The sequence below is a fragment of the Musca domestica genome, unplaced genomic scaffold (genome assembly GCF_030504385.1).
Source record: "Musca domestica strain aabys unplaced genomic scaffold, Musca_domestica.polishedcontigs.V.1.1 45, whole genome shotgun sequence".
Classification (NCBI taxonomy): Eukaryota; Metazoa; Arthropoda; class Insecta; order Diptera; family Muscidae; genus Musca; species Musca domestica.
In genome coordinates, this window is record NW_026712335.1 from 6,655,046 (window position 1) to 6,674,592 (window position 19,547).

Genomic DNA, 19,547 nt, shown 5'->3' on the forward strand with positions numbered 1-19,547 from the left:
TATTTTTATGAACCCATTGTCTGGTGCGAATATGGGATACATGAGTTCACTCCTTCTGGTACCTCCTCCACAAAGGGTCAACATTTTACATGACCATGAAACTCATAAAACGCGAAATTAACATCAGATTCCATTGCGACTTGGTACATCTCAATATTTCCATCAATACAAGGTCCGTTTCAACATGGTAGATATCTGTCCACTCCTTCTGGTACCTCCTCCACAAAATGTAACAGTTTTGATTAAAAAAACGATTATAAAATCCGAAATAATCATCCCGTTCTCCTCATATTTCACACATGCATTATTTCGACTAATACAAGACGTTCTGGTACCTCCCCCACAAAGGGTCGAAATTTTGAATACTTCGGTCCACTATATCTGGTACATCACGCACATTTTAACATTTTCTAAAAAATTATCACATATTCCAAATCTGGCAAGCCACAATATTTATATCATATATATTTAGATCCGATACGAACTGGACAATATTTGCCTATTTCTCCGAAACCTACTCCATAGAGAGGCAACAATTTCAATAATCATACCAGAAGTCAAAATATATTTAAATAACAGACATTGTCTGAGGCTATACATATGTCAGCAAAACCGACTGATACGTTTTAGCAATTTCCAATTAATTGGTTTTGATTTTATATTTAGTGTTTTAAGTCTGCTGAACATCTCTTGGAAAAAAAGAGCTCGCCGATTCTTCATAGTAACCATTGGGTATTCTACTAACTTTAAATATAATTGTTTCAATTTATAATATTTTTATTTTTCTTTCAAATTCCTGGAAATTACTAGAAAAATAGACAATAATTTCAGAAATTATTAACAATGTCTGTTTTTCAACATTCCATGTGGACTTCTTTGTTTCCTTTACATTCAAAAAAAAAAAAAAAAAAAAAAAAAAAAAAACATTAAAATAATTTCCTAAAAAAAATGTTACTCCTCTCTCTTCCAGCTCCTTCGTAAAATTAAATTTTAATCACTTCAATGTTGCTGTTGCCTCATTTTTTTTAAAACAATAACAATTAACAATAATAATGGTGGCCATTGTAACATTTGCGGGCGATGGCATGGCATGCCTTCTGCTGAGCAGGATATGGCTCATTGGCAAAGCTAATGCGGTAGAACATAGAAATGTTAATGAAATCTAGCCATAAAAATGCCAAAGAGTAGTGGGGGAGGGAATTGATTTACAGTGCTCGCATTGTTGCCGGGTATTTGGTGAAACCAATGGAATTTATCAATATACATTATTCATTGCACATATCATAATATTTTTAATTAAATCTAGAACAATGGCAGTGGGGAAAAACAACGTTTGTAGTTGTGTTAGAAAATGACTGGAATTTATAATTAAATTAATTAGCTTAGAGCGACTTTTTGCTATTCACATTTTGTTTTTATCAAAAAACACGAATTAAAAAGTTAAATTAAAAACAGGAACTTTTTTTCTACTGTAGTTTATTATGCATTCAGACGGGATGTGGACAACGAAATGGTGCGTTGAAGATTGTATGAGTAAGGAAACAAGCTGAAAGGTATGCGCTTGATAAATTCAATGAAAAATTGCGGTATGTTAAAATCTAGGGAAGGTTATTTTACTTTTTTTGTAGCTTTAAAATTGGCATTGAATATGGGCTACATCGATCCGCGTTTAGGTATAGCCCCATATAAGGGTGACTCCTGCGTTTCGCTACAATAATTGTTTCAGAGGTTCTATTTTTATGAAAACTTGTCAATATTGGCCCCATTCAGTGCCATCTACCAAATTAAGATTTTTAACTAAATAAACTGTGATTTTACGAGTCAGTTTCTCAAAGGATATAATTTACAATATTAATAAATTTTTGGTACGAATCACAAATATGGAAAATCCTGATTAATGTCGTTCTGAAAGATTTTGGAGCATGCTTAAAATTGGTTCTATTTCGAAGACCCTAATCTAATACCAAATAGGTTAAGAGCAATCAGTTTTTTGGCTAAAGGAGGTATATATCATAATACGAACTATCACTTTTTTACCCTAGAACAATATCCCTTTTTTACCTAGAAATCAAACGTCTATGTTGACGAAATACGTTTCAGGACATTCAGAGTCGATCTAGTCTGACAGTCTACCTATTGTTGTTGTAGCAACTCATACATCTGTGTTCGTTCGGTTTCCATTTTTCTGACTCCATTCAATCAGTTTATACCTCTAAGTCCAGTCGCAAAAACGATGCAACCTGTATGGGTTGTGTCCATAACGAGACTGGAGTTAGGTGAATAGGCTTGGCTGGACAGCGAAATAAGTGCAGCATGTTCATGTTCGACATACATGTTCGTGTTCGACAGTCTGTCTATCTGGACGCTTGGTGCGCTTGATAACTCCCAACTTAGTATATCGCAATATTCTTGCCAAAGCTAGTACCACACTATAGAAGATTTTTATATCGGTTCACTCCATCAAGTACCTCCGCCATAAGAGGTCGAAATTTAAAAAAATATATATTTTGCTGCACAGAAAAAGAAACGATAATGCGATTTAGCTCCGACTCCATCAAGTGCCTCCACCACAAAGGGTCAACATTATGAATAATTATAACTCTTATAAAATGTGACACATCGCAATATTTTTTATTAGCCCAAGGTTTGGTTTGAAAATGGGATTTATCGGTCCCTTCTGGTTCTTTCCCCACAAACGGTCAACATTTTGAATATCAATGAAGCTCCAAAGACGCGAAATTAACATCTGATTGCATTCAGACTTGGCACATCTCAATAATATCATCAACACAATATCTGTTCTAAAGATGGAAGAGATTGGGCCATTTCTACGGGTACCTCCCACACAAAGGGTCAAAGTTTTGAATAAACAAAAGGATCATAAAATACGGAATGAGCATCCGGTTTTCTTCATATTTCATTACATTACATTTCATTATTTATACTAACAAAAGATCTGCTCTGAAAATTGGATATGTACCGGCGAACTCCTTCTGGTACCTCCCCCACGAAGGGTCAACATTTTGAATAACCATGAAGCTCATGAAACGTGAAATTAACATTCGATTTCATTCAGACTTGGTACATCTTAATATTTCCATCAATCTGTTACAAAGATTTTAGAGATTGGACTTTTAAGTCTGTTACCTCACCCACATAGGATTCAAGGTTTGGAAAAACAAAACGCTCAAAGACGCCGAAATAAGTATCCCACTCTTTTGAAATTTTACACATAAACATTTTTGCTAACACAAAATCTGTTGCGAAGATGATATATATCTGCGAACTCCTTCTGGTACCTCACCCACAAATGGTCATCATTTCAACCTGCACCATAGAGGGTCAACTATTTGAATAATCATAAAATAAGTCAATATACAGGGTGTTTTTTAAGCTAGATAGAAATTTAAATTGTAAAAAGTAAAACAAAAAAAAATTAAATAAAAAAAAATTAAATCAAAATTTGGAGATAAGTTGATTTCGAAAAGTGGACCTGTCAATTGGCCTCCAAGGTCGTGCGATTTGATACTTCTCGATTATTTCCTGGGGAGCCTTGGAGGCCAGCATTGTTCGTGTTATTCGTGACATACGGTTAGCAGTGCTCGAAAAAGTGGCCAAAAATTGGACGTCCAGAATGCACTTCGTCAAGAACAGCCGCGGTGCCCACATGCCCGAAATCATTTTCAAATGTTAATGTCAAATATTGATTTTTCGAATAAAAAAAAATTTGATTGAAATTTATTTTTTTTTGCGGTATTTTGTACATTTTGAAGTTCTATCGGGCTTAAAAAAAACACCCTTATATTGAAATAATCGAATATTGGCTGAGGGTACAGCCAAATATTTGTCGGCAAAAATTTTTAATTCGTTTTTTGAAAATTTTAAGTGACGTCTCTACTCAATATTGTTTGGCAAGTCGTCATGGATAGTTTAACTCTAGAAGAACGCTTTCACTTCGTGAATTTAATGGTGCACATAAGCGTTTATCTGAAAACACCATAAAGAACGTAATTAATACGAATTGCCGTATTTGAAGCAAGAATTACCAATTCATCCCTATTAAGGTACTGTCTGGTGTGGTCTATGGGTTGATTGCCATTATGCGAGAGAAACAATGGACTTTTTGAACATTTCAACGACAACATAATTTCAAGAAATGGACCGGTTAATTAGCATCCGCGTTCGTGGGATTTGATGCCATTCGATTATTTTTTCTGGGGATATGTTGACGAATCATCAACGATTAACGTCAGTATTCATGGTGTCATTGCTTAAATACGCCCTGATCGAAAATGCGACCCCAGAATGACATTTGTGAAAATAAGACGGGTGGTGGCCATATGCCCGAAATAATATTTTAATGTTAAATGACCAAAAAAATTATATACCAAATAAAAAAATTACCATTTTATAATTTGGTGTGGAATGACAATGGAATGGAAATTTTAAACTATGGTGAAAGTAGAAGCCTATTGTTGAGAGAGATGATCGAAAAATATTTATTTACGGTTAAAATAGACTAAAAACAGAAAATATTATTGATTTTGCATGGCGGGCTGGGCAGAAGCCTATCATTTCGAATAGTTATCGTATAATATTTAGCAAGTAAAAGGACCATAACTTTTTTGTAAAAAAATGCGAATATGCGGAAATCACAAATACACGAAAAGTTCTCTTCTGACCTTTACGGCCAACATCACTGTAAAGGTCAGAAGTGACCGTTTCCAAGATATTGCATGTATAACAAAATATATACAATTTCATATATTATAGGAGGTAATGTTAGTTAGACCGCTTATGACTCAAAAACGCCTGGCGACATTTTGACAATTTTCAAAAAATTAATTGGTCCATTGTTAAAAATATAAAATATAGGGTAAGGTTTAAATAGACCAAACCCTGAAAAATTCTCTAGATTTTGGAGCCGGCCTACATTTTTCAACTAAGGGCCAATATACATGGACTTTTTTATGAGGTTAAAGTTTAGGACAACTTTGAAGCTAAGCAATTTGGAAGAGAATCGGAAAATATTTAGCTAGTGAAATGAACCACAATTGCATGCCAGAAATTACCAAAATTAAAATAATCTCAAAACATTATGGGCGCACCTCTGATATATATCGGAATCATAAATTTTTTTTCCGAAAAAGCGATGTGGGTATTAGATTGTACGTCCTTGGAAGATGTTAGATCCAGATCTATGGCGATTATTTAAAATATGAGTAATTAGATTCAACTTTTGCGTTTATTATGTGGATTTTCAATTTTAGGGGGATCTTAAATCTAGTCAAAATTGTTTCAGATCTGCACAAAATTAGACCTATTAGACCTTCTTGGGAGAGGTTCCGAAGAGTGGACCATTATTTATTAAACGTATAATATTTGGATTTTATATCGACTACTCGACTTAAACTATTAAGAATCATATTGGGCGCCATTTTATTACTAATCACATAAATCCCACCTCCACTTGATACGGGCCAAATTAATTTTCCTTTATAAAATGGATAGAATCAGGGTCTCCATAGAAGATATACCATATTATTTAGACCCCACATTGGGCGCCATTTTCAAACAAATATCATATCTTCGCCCTTTAAAGTGTAAAAAGAAAACCCGTTAAATCGCCACCCACGTGTTGCTGAATCATTAAATCGAAGACATTTGCAAAAAATAGAAATATTGAATCCTGACATTGGGTGCCATTTTTCAAGTGATCATATAATCCTCTTTCTCACACATTACTTCCACTCCCATAGTAACTCTGTCACTGAATCATCAAATCAAAGCCATTTTTATGATAAAATCAGTATCTCTACAAAACACAAAATGTATCCCCACGTCGGGCGCCATTTCAAACCAATATCATATCTTCACCATTTAAAGTGCTAAAAAAAGAAACATTGAATCCCCACATTGGAAGCCATTTTTATATCGACACTCTATATGTGAGTGTTATATTTTAAAATTTTGCACCCGCTGTGGATGAGGTACCAGAGGGACCAGTCCGATATTTTCCATCTTCACAACACATCTTGTGTTGATAGAAGTATTGGGATGTACAGAGCTTGAAAGTAATCGGATGTTCATTTCACGTGTTATGTGTTTAATGGCTATTCCAAATTTTGACCCTTTGTGGCGGAGATTCTAGAATCAGTGACCTTGTGTTAGTGGAAATATTGAAATGTGCGAAATTTGAAGATAATCGGACTTTTAGTTCAAATTTTATATGCTTTATAATTATTCAAAATTTTGACCCTTTGTGGTGGAGTTGCCAGGTGGAGTGATCTGATATCTACAATCTTCACACCAGGTTTTGCTTAAGTAGAAGTATTGGTATGTGTGAAATTTGAAAGGAATCGGTTGCTTATTTCGAGTTTTAAGAGCTTTATGGTTATTCAAAATTGTAACCCTTTGTGGGCGAAGTACCTGAAAGGGTGGACCGACATAGTCCATGTTCGAAATCTTTTGTTAGTAGAAGTACTATGATGTGCGAAAATTGGAGATAATCGGATGCTTATTTCGCATATTATAGGTGTTATAATAATTCAAAATTTTTGACCCTTTGTGTGGGAGGTTTATGTTGAACCAATATATTAGATTTTCACACCTTACCTAGAACCGATACAAATATTGGGATTTGCAACGCTTGCATAAAATTGGATGATCCTTTCGTGTTATGTGGTAAATTATTTTCTGTGAAAATGTTGATCTTTTGTGGTGGAGGTACCAGAAGAAGTGAACCGATTTTGCCCATCTCCGAACTCGATTTAAGTTTGATATTAATATTTCGATATACCCAGTTTGGATCAAATCGTATACACCCTTCGAGAGTTATAGTGCGCACAAGCCAGACAGACAGACGGACGGACTAACATCGCCAGATCGTCTCCAAATGTATTGAAACGGATTTGGTTCAAAGAGACATAGGGTCTAAAACCGTTATTTCGCCTATGCACGTTTTGGCCGTATCCAATAATATATATCCCCTCTAGTCATATGGCTGAGGGTATAAAAAGTTAAGTTCAGCCGGGCCGAATTTCTAATACATTTCACCAGTTGGAAAAGAGCTCATTATACCCTACAACAATATGTGTTGGGGGTATTATAAGTTTGATTTTTCCCGGCTAAATCACAAATAGACGAACAGGTCAATTCTCACCGTTAAGTAGATTCCGATAGTAAATATATCGGATATATATAGCGAAATATATACAATGTGTATATACAAAGGAAAGGAATGTTAGATGGAATGCTTATATCTCAAGAATGGCTGGACCGATTTTGACAAAATTTGTCAATTGAGAATGCCCTCTTGACATAAAAGTATAAAATCTAAAAAAGTCGCAGAAAAATATGCCAATAATGATGTTATAATAGATTTTGTAGTATTTTGTGACATTTTTTTATTTTTTCATATTTTTTATCGCATGCGATTTTTTAAATTTGACTTATAATATTGAAGTGTACATTTTGTAATATTTCTTCCCCTTACAACACAGGTTGGGGTTTTGTATACAGATTGCAATTCGAAATACACCAAAAGCGAACTTCTGTTTTTTCTGCTGATTTCGTTGACTAATATAGCCAAATATCGTAGGCAAACAAATCATATAGATGAGTCTAACTTTGGAGATACAGAAGGGCCTCTTGCTTTTGGATATGATCTCATAATATTTAGGGGTTCAAATGCACCAAAAACAGAAAAAAGATCCTGACCTGTCCCTGTTCGAAAAGCTAAGGGAAGTTCCCCCTGACATAATTTCAAAAGCGAAATCTTCCAAAATGGATTTGGACATAAGGGGACTTCTATAAAGACCATATTGTAGTGTTGTAGGGTATCACATGGTCGGCTCCGCACGACGATAGCATTTGCTTACTTCTTTAAAAATATGTCTGTTCTTTTTTTCTGTCAATAGAAACATGAAATCCAAATTTCAACAGTTCAAAAAGTAAGGCTAAAGTTATCAAAATACCGAATATCGGGAGGATGTGATGGAAAAACGATGACCTATATAAAAGAAATTCTGCAATAACTGTAGGGAACCCTTTATGTGATTCAAATATCGAATTTTAATTAATTTCGTTAGAAAGTGTTGCTTACCGAATAGAGAGAAATGTCGTTATGTGAGGGCTATGTTCTGCCACAGTAGGTAGAACCCATTGTGAGCTGTGAGTACGGAATTTTTTTTTCAATACGTTAGAAACTGCGGCTAAACTGATCAAAATGGCGAATATGGGAATGTACCGTTATATAGCGGCTATAGGAAAACGTGGACAATAGTGTGAATTCTACATTCACGTATAAAAATATACTTCGTGATTATTTCGATTAATAATCGAATTTCAAACTGAATGACAAACTTAAAATACTGGGTTGCCCATATTCGACGGACCCATCTGGCAACGCCATAACTTTTGACAGAGATGTCACATCGCTTAATGACATACCACGTTTGAAGCGTCAGTCCAAGCAGATTTTTACCATGAACCAATACACACCACGCGAGCACTCTGAAATAGTTGAAATTTACATTCAACAGAAGAAGTCAATTGTGAAAACTCAACGTGCTTTTAAAACATTAAAAAATGTGAGAAGTGCGCCTTCTAGGAACACCATTAAGCGTTCATACGAAAAATTTTCGACTGGTAAGGCTCTTTCTAATCCGAAGAGGCCATATAAAAGTCGACCAAGGCGATCGGCCGAGAATATCGCTGCCGTACGAGCCAGTGTTGAGAGGTCCCCAAGAACATCCCAAAAACGCCGTTCTCAGCAGTTGGACATGGCTCGGTCTACTTTTCAACGGATTATTCGCATTGATTTGCATTTGTTCCCGTACAAAATTCAATTGACGCAATGAATGTTGCCTGCGGACAAGCCTCGTCGATTGGAATGGGCCCAAAGAGTCATCGAAATGACCGAAGATGACGAGCAATTTTGAAACAAAATTATCATGTCCGATGAAGCCCATTTCACATTGAATGGGACCGTAAATAAGCAAAATTGCTGTTTTTACGCCACTGAAAATCCTCAGGAGATTCAAGAAGTGCCTCTTCATGACGAAAAAGTCACAGTTTGGTGCGGCGTTAGTGCAAAAACGGTCATTGGGCCGTTTTTATTCCAAAATGAAAATGGCCATGCTGTTACCATCAATCAGGAGCGTTATCGCGACATGATGACCAACTTTGTGATGCCAATTATTCGTCGAAAGCGTATGAGGCAGTTCTGGTTTCAACAAGATGGCGCTCCACCGCACACAAGTCGCAGAACAATCGATTTTCTGAAGAATTTGTTTCCGGGCCGTTTGATGTCGAATAGTGGTGATTTGGACTGGCCACCGCGTTCGCCCGATTTGACGCCGCCTGACTTCTTCTTGTGGGGATATTTGAAGTCAAAGTTTTACGTTAACAAGCCAGGGCCGTAGAAGAGCTCAAGGACAACATTCGTGAAGAAATGGCCGCTATTTCGGCCGAAATGTTGGCAAAAACGATGGAAAATGCAGCAAAAAGGGCACAATACGTCATCAACGCCAGAGGCGGCCATTTGAGAGATATCATACTCAAAAATTGATGTAAACAAATCTATTTGGAACAAATTAAATGATTAACATTGGCAACCGCCAAATTTTTATTTTTTTCTTTGATTTAAAAAAAAAAAAAAAAAATGGGTCCGTCGAATATGGGCAACCCTGTTAACTCCATACTATGTATGTGTAGGGTTTAAAAAATGAAATGTAATAAAGAAGTATATTTCTTTAAAATTTAGTGATTTCCGAAGAAAGGAAATCAAATGATGAATGAAAACGTTCATTAAAATGATTTCTTAGTATCATTTCCGCAATAGTCTCACATGATCTGTGTATAAGACATAGATAATGGGTATATAATTGTCGGCAAAACTGACAAGCAGACGGTCACATGCATATCATCATTCTACCACGTTTTCATATTGTCCCTCCAACAGTGTCTTACTATATATTAAGTCTTAAAAATTCAAATTTTGTTTTATTTTAACCCATTACATGATTTTAATCTACTTCCCATCATTGTTCTCATAGAGAACTTACTTATCCATTTTTATTTACTTTCGATATAAAACATTAATCACAATACACCCGAACTAGCTTCGAAGGGGAAATAAACCACCTAACAAGCAAAACATATTTTTTTCGTTTGGGTAAAAATATTACCAAACTAACCGTTCGTCGATGATAATCTCATATATTTTCATCTTGTTAGAGAAGCATTTGAAAAATCCTTTTACTGGAAAATCTACTGTTGCCATTTCAAAATAACATTGGGACATACATACATAAGACGATACGTACCACAAGCAACCTCACACACTCACACGCTGTACAGCTACAGCAGTATCCTCTGTTGTCGTTGTCCTTATTTTGGCTAAGATTTGTAGTTACATGTCATCCACATGCACACACGCACACACGCCCAAGCTCACAGACCGAACACTGTCGCAAAAGAAACTATTCTAGTCAAAGCCAAGAACAAGAAAGTACAACAACAACAATAATCGTTTGTATTGGAAACAAATTCACCTATCTACTTGGTGTTTAGTGGTATTATCACATATCCTTTTTGCCAAGGAATTCACATCGAGACGACAGACAAAGCACAGTCATTGTGTGTGTGTGTTTTCGTTGAGTATGGGTGTGGGAGTTGGCCGTTGGGTGGTCGTGTGGGTGGGTTGTATGCGTGCACAACTGTGATAACGATTTCCAAAAAAGACAACAACAACAGCTGAATGTTAGTCATCTGTATTTTATTCACTTTTTGGCATTGCTGCTGTTGCTGTTGTTGTTGTTGCCACTGCTGCTGCTATTTTTGCGAACTTTTGACCCGATTCGATAGCACATGCATAACATTTATTTTTCCCTTTTGTTTTCAAACTTGATGCCAACGCAGGCAAGTGTACTTTGTATGTTTGTTGTTTTTGTTGCCGTTGCTGCTGTTACTGTTGTTGTTACTGTTATTATTGTTACTGTGTGTACTCTCACATGTTTTCGCAACGAAAAAAAAATGGAAAACAACTATAACTTCATACTTGACATGTTTTGGTGTTGGTAAACTTTTTTTTTTTGCTGGTTTCTCTTCGCACTTTACAAATATTTTTAAAGGACTTTTGTCGTGGTTGTTTTGTTTTGCTTCTTTACTTATTTTTTTTTTTTTTTAATTTTCTTTCTATTTTATTCCATTTCCACAAAACATTTTTTTTGGTTGGGGCTCTTATTTATGTTTGCTTTTAAATATTTGTTTAGATACGTAGAAATGAAAAGGAATGGAAAAGGATTTGTGTTTACACTGTGTCTCGTCCTCACCCTTGGCCAAGGTCCAAACAAAAGCAAACAATTCTTATCGATTCTTTTTCTTCTTGGAATACTTTTCTCAATTCAAAAAAATCTTTAGTTAAACTTCAAAATACATTTATTTTTTCATTTCATTTACAGCCGGTGAACTTTTTTTCTGATTATTCTTTGGCATCTGCTTTTTTGTGTTATTCACTGGCAAGAGATGTGTGTTTACTTTAGGCCATTCTCTGGCAAATATTTGTGTATTTCTCTTCGAACACAATCTTCATCATCATCATCACCATCTTGGAAGCAGCAGCAGCATTACGCTTATGTTTACCAAGGTATTATTAACTTTGTTGCTGTTTTTCTTTTTCTTATTCTTTTATGCTTTTGCTTTTTGAAGCCTCCACATTTCACTTTTACAATTGTTATCTATTTTATGTTTCTTTCACTTTTGTTGTTCTACTTCAAGAGCTGTTATTTCCACTTTTACGACACTTTCGTGAACATTCTTTTCTGGCATAAATTAACGCTTATTGGTGTTTATTACAATTTTTATTATTTGTTATGCAGACGTTTTTGGTTTCACTTCATGCAAAAATATGAATCTGGTTTCAGTAGATTTTCCGTTAAATCCGCTCATACGCAACGTACTCTCAGTCACCGTCTTCAATACTAAACCCAAATTCTGTTTACTTGTTTTTGCCTGAGCGAAGCCAGCAGTTTGCTATAATTTTCCATGGTACCTTTTGTTAGGGAGAGATGAGATTGTTTTTCATGGAAAATTCAAATGCGCATGTGCGCTCTAGTTTTTTTGAAATAAAATTTTTAGTTATGTATGGGAATATATTCTCTCGTTTGCTGCTATAAATGCCGGTTTATAGATATTTTTATCTGCAATTGAGTTATCTAGATTTTTATTTCCAATGTATATATGAATAATGGGGAATTTTCCACTTTCATACATTAGGGTAAGTTCAATGAATTAAAAACAATGCACTGTGAAACAAAAAAAATCTAAGAGCGTATTAGCCGAGGAAATTTTATAACCGGCTAAGCTTGAATTTGATCGATAAACACATCCGAATTATATGTGATATTTGAATTTGTTCAATTTATTTGACCATTTATGTAAACCTTTTTTGACGTACCATAAAGGTTTGAACTACACCATCCATGGTGGCCATTTGCGGGGAGATACCAGAGGGGATGGTCTACTGTACACCAGCTTAATACCAGATCATGTGTTGGTCGAAATATTCGCATGTGCCGAGTATGGAATGAATCTGATGCTCATTTCAGCGTAATAATTATTCCAAATATTTACCATTTGTGAAGGAGGTACCGGAAGAAGTGTTTCTATACATGCCATTAAAAGAATCTAATGCTCACTTGGAAGTGGAACGATATTGTCCACCTCCAAACTCGATCTAAGTGTACCAATTATAAATGAAATCGGATATTTACTTCAAGAGTTATCGTTCACACCAGCCATTCGGAAGAACGGGTACGGCTAGATCGATTCTAAATATCCTGAAACAAATTTTGTCCAATGAGACATAGAGCCTTACACTGTTATTTCGATAAGGCACCTTTCGGCCTTATTAAATGTACTCATGCGGCTAAGGCTATATAAATGAGCCGACATGTCTCATATTCAAACGTAATTTAATTCGACAGATATACAGAGTGAAATAAAAAAAAACTGCAACAAAGTCAAATGCCATAACTTTTAATTTTATTGAATGAAAGCAAAAAATGTCGGAAGTACCATCAAATTTCAGAATAAGTTTAGATTTGTTCGAATTGGTCACCTTTGGCACGAATTATGGCCTTCAAAAGGCCAATGAAAATGTCATACGCTGCCCGAATGTTGCTCTGTGGTATTTTGGCCCATTTCCGGCGAATCGCTTGCTTGAGGTGATCGAAATGTTGGTATTTTTTAGTGCTTTCCAAAATACTTTAGACACAATAGTCCAACGGATTGGTATATTTTGAGATTTTGGTGGCCATTGTGCTCTGGAAATGAAGAACGAGGAACCTCATTTTGTAACCATTCTTGGTTGGCGCGTGTTGAGTGCGATGGTGCTGAGTTCTGTTAGAATGTCCAAGATCTGCGGCCAAAATATTTGCGTGCCTAAAGCTATAATACACCCTCCAGAATATTTTCGCGGTAATATTCGGAATTTATTCTGATGCCACGGTCGATTAATGCGAGCGGAGAGCGACCATCGGCAGTTGTTGCGGCCCACTTCATCACCATGGCCGGCGCTTGAGTTCTGGTGGCCAACCGAAGGTGCACATTTTAAGCTGGCCACGATCGTTTTGTTTGTTTACAAAATTCTGGACAACGAATGTTTTCTCATCGGAGAAAACCAAATTCGGCAGTTCACCACTTTCGGCCAAGCGAAGCAACCTCTTAGCTGTTTTGAGTCTATTTTCTTTCTGTTGCGGTGTAAGTTTTTGCACTTTTTGAATTTCAATGGCTTTTGACCGAGGTCATTTTTTAATATTTGCCGAATGGAATATTGCGATATGTTCAGCTAACGAGCCATTTTCCAGCCACTGCGACGCGGGCGATCAAGTCGCTTTTTTACTTTTCCAACCATTTCTGCTGATGTTAATGTTTTCTTCCATCCATTTCCTTGACTCCGGGCTACGCTACCAGTATCACGGTAACGAGCGATGCTACGAGACACAAAAGATTTATTCACATTTAAATGCGGGCGTGCTTAAAGGATAGCCACTTGTGGTTTTCCAGCCAAATATAAAGAAATCACACAAACATACTTAAATTCCGTCACGAATATTTTTTTTGGAAAATTCTCACCAGAATACTTTTATACGCTTGTAAACAATATAATGAGCTGTCACTGGAATAATTTCAACCACTGTCGGAAGAGTGGCTTAGATATGACAACAGTCTGAAGTTGGTTGCAGTTTTTTCATTTCACCCTGTATGTCTCGGTTTTAGACAAATGTTTGTGTGTCATTTTTAGGCAATACACCATATTATGTCAAAAATAGATATTAAAAATTGGATTAGATAAGTTATGATTATATTAGTTACTTCTCTTCTCTATATTATCAAGTAAATAGCGTATGCAGTACTAACGCATAAAACCGAAGATATATGTATGATTTATATTATAAGGCTATTTTTGGGTATCATGTGCCGTATTATTAACGCACAGATATGACCCGTATACTTATACGCACGATTGAATCACTTTAAACATAATTGAATGGAGTACATCAAAAACTCTATTATTAACGTTTAATGCAATTTCCACAGAATTTTTCCCAATGTCAAATACAAAGAATTACTGAAAACCCCAATTTCAACAAACCACCTGAAAATTAACTTCAAAGTTTGTATCGCTTTATTGTCAATTTATGATATCATCTAAACAAAGTATTTCAAAATCAATTTTAATTCTTCTATGAAATTATTCACTTGCAAAATTTTAATTGAATAAAATTTTTAAAATGGACACCAATACCAGCAGTAATTTAACTCTGGTTGTGTGACAAAAAATTCCATTCGGAGTCTTGTTGTCACGAACCAAAAACAGTTTTCATGGAATCTCCATGTAGTAAAAAATTACAAAATGTTTGTTTAAAATTGTAAAGGCTTCGGTAAATTGTTTAGAGTTTTAATTATATTCATATATATTTTTTGTTTTGGTCAAACTCAATTTTCCATGTTGCTGACAAACAAACTCAAATGAATTTAAGTTTATCTGGGCGCAAATAATATTTTGGCTGCAATGAAAAAACACTAAATGCTGATGTGTTAGAAACAAATGTCAGTGAAGTTACAACACCATCTGAATTTCGCGTTTTGATATACCAAAACTGACTTTCATTTGCAGGATGACATATTCATGCACATACTTACACAATTGCGTCTAGCCTCAGACCTTATTAGATTGTAGACATTTTATTATTATGGATTCTAACAATGACTCGTACAGAAACTCTCTCAAATATCACATGCTGTTTTCCAAAGTTAAGCCATGGCGTTAAAAATAAATTCAATTTTTGCTGTATTAAAAATCGTCTGGTTGAGTAATATAATTATTATGTATTACACTATGTGTCCCTATATTTCACTTATCCCCGGATTTTCTGCGCCGGAAATATACGAGTTCGTGTAGAAGATACTAGCATATCTAAAAGTGCATATTTCCTACAAAATTCTTGTTATTTTTCAATTTTGTCTTGCACAGACGTAGCGTCATTTCTGTTAGGGAGCACAGTGATTTAAAAAAAAAAAAAAAAAAAAAATAAGATAATACATTGGAAATAAAAAGAAATGAATTGCAGTTATGGTCATGAGAAATCCTGTGGATAAAAACGCAATATCTTCCACTGCTAAGGTTAAAAGAAGAGTATATTAAGATCTTCTGGACCCATAAAAGATATATCCATTGAAGGCCTTTAATTGATATTCTAGACGTTAAAACTATTTAAGGATAACTTTTTATCAAATATATATCAATTAAAGGCATTCGGTGGACATATCTTTTGTGGGTTCCATACATCGAAGCACATACGTCCGTAGAAGACTTATAGAAATCTCCCAAACATAGTAAGCATTTAGAAATTCTTCTATAAAAACGATTCATAGAAAATCTTCAAGGATTTTCTGATCATCTCAAGGATCTTCAATCCAAACCAGTTCCTCCATTGGTCTACACGTTCAAAACTTCATTCATCGATAAAAAAGTGGTTTAGTTACACGGGACTTATAGAAGGCATTCAGTCCACGAAGTGCATTTAGAAAATCTTTTCTATACACAAGTCCCTTAAAAGGTTTTCAATTCACACAGGGCATTTGGAAACTCTTCTATCCATAGAAGACCCCTAAGAGGTATTCTATACGTAGAAAAAATGTAAAAAGTTATTATATTCATAGAAGATTTTAAGGAGTTCGTTTACCTAAGACGTGTAGTAAGTCATGTGTCCATAAAAATTCATTTTGAGGGCTTTCTCTATAAATATGGTCTATATATGGTCTTCTCTTAAAAAAATGATTTGTGAAAGTTTTTCTATCCAACTTAACATTGTTCAGCGAAATCTCAGAGAAGTTCTTCTAGTCATAGAAAATCTTTCGAAGTTATCTTATTCATAAAATCCCTTATATGGATTTATGTACGTAAAAAATCTTTCAAAGGTATTTTAGCTAATGAAGAACTTTGGAAGGCCTCCACCCATAGAAGCTCTTTATAATATCTTCTATTCATGGAAGATTTATGAAAGTTCTTTTGTTAATGGAAGACCCTTAAAAGGTTCTGTATTCAGTTATTTTATCCGTAGAAAATATATTAAAGATCTTCAACTTTTAGAAACCTTTTAAATTGAAGCTATCTATAGACAGTCACTTAAAGTCTTCTAACAATAGACAACAACATGAAGCAGTTCTGAATAAGGAATATTTTTGAATATAAAGTTTTAAATATTTTCATATTCGAAAATAATTTTTAGGATGATTTTATTAAAGTTTTGTAGAAGGTATCCTATCAATAAAGACCTTTAAAATATCTATAACTACAAGAAGATCTTTGGGAGGCCATTGAAGCTTTTTATTAATTAGCTTTAGCAGGTCGTATCATTTGATATGACCAAAACTTGCTTCATCGAAATAATGGTTTTAGACCCTAGGTCTCTTTGGACCAAATCCGTTTTAAGACATTTGGAGTCGATCTAGGGGTATCCGTTCATCTGTATGTCCGAATCCCAGCAAACTCAGCATATCTCAATATTTCTATCAACACAAGATCTTGTAAGGGTGGGATATATAGGCCCACTTCTTCTTTTAAATTCCCTACAAAGGTAAAAGTTTTGAATAATTGTATATTTCATAAAATGCAAATTAGCATCTAGTTGTCTTCAAATTTAACACATCCCAATATCCGAAGATCCGGTGGAGAGTGACATATATCGGACTATTGTTTCTGGTACTTCCACCAAATTTGGAATAAACTGAAAAAATCATCCGATTTCCTCTGAGTTTCATACATTCTAATTTTTTATATATTCTATAAAAAATTTGGTGTAAAGATAGAATTTATCGGTCCACTCCTTCCGGTACTTCCCTTACAACTTTTCAACATTTCGAATAGTTATATCCCTTATAACGTGCGAAACAAATCAGTGATTTTTATCGAACTTCGTGTATATTCTTGTATATTTCTGTTAACCATAGACCTACTAGATATCTCGGTCCACTCCTTATGGTAAAATTTTGGAGTAACAATTATCCCTATAGAATTGTTAATAAGCGTTGGATTTTCTTTAAATTTTGGACATTCCTATAATTTTATCAGCATACTTTGGTACATTGTATCTGGTACATAGCGCACATGTGAACATTTTCCAGAAATTATCTCAAATCTCATGTAAAGTACGGGAAGTAGTCGATATAGGGCAAATCTGGCTCGTTGTAATCATTTTTATCAGACATACACTGGTGGCCAAAACTAAAGCAACTAAAATCGCAAAGACAATAAATGCCCTGTAACTTTTACAAAAATAAATAAATCGTAATTATTTTTCCAGTTTGAAATTCACTTTAAAAAAACTGAAAATAAAAATAAAAAAATAATAATGAATGAAAAATAATATATGGAAAATTAACATGATCCAATTTTTGCATGGTCAAAACTAAAGCAACTTTTTAACTTTTTATTTTAAAATAATTAAATTTTGACTAGTAGTCGATAGCATCCATTATTTTTGATAGCAGCTGCACCCCTACGCGGCATTGAATCTATAACACGCTCAATTCGATTCTTGGGTATGCTTTTTCAGGCACCCTGAATTCTTTGGAAAATGTTGTGTTTATTTCTTTCCGAATCTAGCTTGATCTTCCTGTCTACGATACTCTAAAGGTTTTCTATGGGGTTTAGGTCAGATGATTGTGCCGGCCATGACAAAACACCGATTTTTGACTGCCGCAATCAATCTTTGACAAGTTTTGATGCATGTTTGGGATCATTGTCATTCTGAAACGCCCAAATAAGCCGAATATTTTCCTCAGCGGAAAGGAACAATGTGATGTTCAACACATCTTTGCAAACAAACCGATCCATAACTTCCTTTATTTCATGGACAGGTCCAAGTCCATAGAAAGAAAAACAGCGCCACACCATTTTAAACCTCCCTCATGCTTCACTGTACCCTTGCAACACTGCGGCTTGAGTCTTTCATTTTTTTTTGGTCTTCTCATCGTAAAATTTTTCATGTCTGAGCCTTTAATATTAAACGTCGAATAAAACGTTTTTCCATTGAGCAGGATTCCTATTAATAATATCGTTTCCGAAAGCCATCCCAGCTTTCCGATGTTTTCAGATATAAATGGCTTACGGGCATGCAGACCAGCTGCTACTACTCGTCTACGCACTGATCTCGAGCTTATATCCAATGATAGCTCTCTCACCAATTCAGTTGAACTCTTGTTTTTTATTTCTCTCACAATTTGTTGATCAGAACGGGATGAAGTTTTCACGGCCTTCATCCGTTAAAGACTGTTACTACTGATTCAGTTTCATAAAACCGACTTAGTATACGAGAAATCATAGACATATTTATTAAATATTTCTCGGAAATCATTTTCTGCGATAACTTGTTTTCATAGACACTGATAATTTGCTGTTTTATTCATATACAGCATTTGCTTCTAGCCATTTTTAAACTCTTTTTATTAGTACCTAAAAAGCAAAAACAAACACGTGTTGTTGTAAAAAAAAAAAAATTCAAAAATGATTTATGACAAGCCAAATTGTTGAGAGAAGAAAAAACGATAAATATAACAGTTAAAACAACTGAAATTGCAGCGATCATACGAATGTTCAAAAGAGTTGCTTTTGTTTTGTCCACGCCAATATCGGGTTAATTGACTTTATCATACATTATTCTTTATATAAAAATTAATTTTGATTTTTTGTTTTAAGTTTGTAAAAGTGCATAAAGTGCCTAATTTAAAGTTACAAAAAACTTTCTCATTTTCCTAATTTTTTAAAAAGTTACAGAGCATTCATTCTCCTTATAATTTCAGTTGCTTTAGTTTTGGCCACCAGTGTAGGTCAGATACGATATGAACAATGTCAGCCAACCGTTTCGGAACCTAACCCATAAAAGGTTAAAAGTGTCAATATTTACAACGCCTGTCAGTATATACAGGCTGAGATGAAAAAACTGCAACCAACTTTAGACTGCTGTCATTTCTATGCT

The 19,547-nt window shown here is 34.8% G+C and overlaps 1 protein-coding gene across 2 annotated transcripts in view; it reads right to left on the bottom strand.

Moving 5' to 3' along the window:
- LOC101893076 (uncharacterized) overlaps positions 1-11,969 on the bottom strand; it is a 91,939-nt gene extending 79,970 nt beyond the window's left edge. For both annotated transcript variants that reach the window (XM_005181417.4, XM_011293349.3), the window contains exon 1: positions 10,329-11,969. The gene's annotated coding sequence lies outside the window, so the exon portion shown is untranslated. The remainder of the gene's footprint in view (positions 1-10,328) is intronic.
- Positions 11,970-19,547: the final 7,578 nt, after the last annotated feature.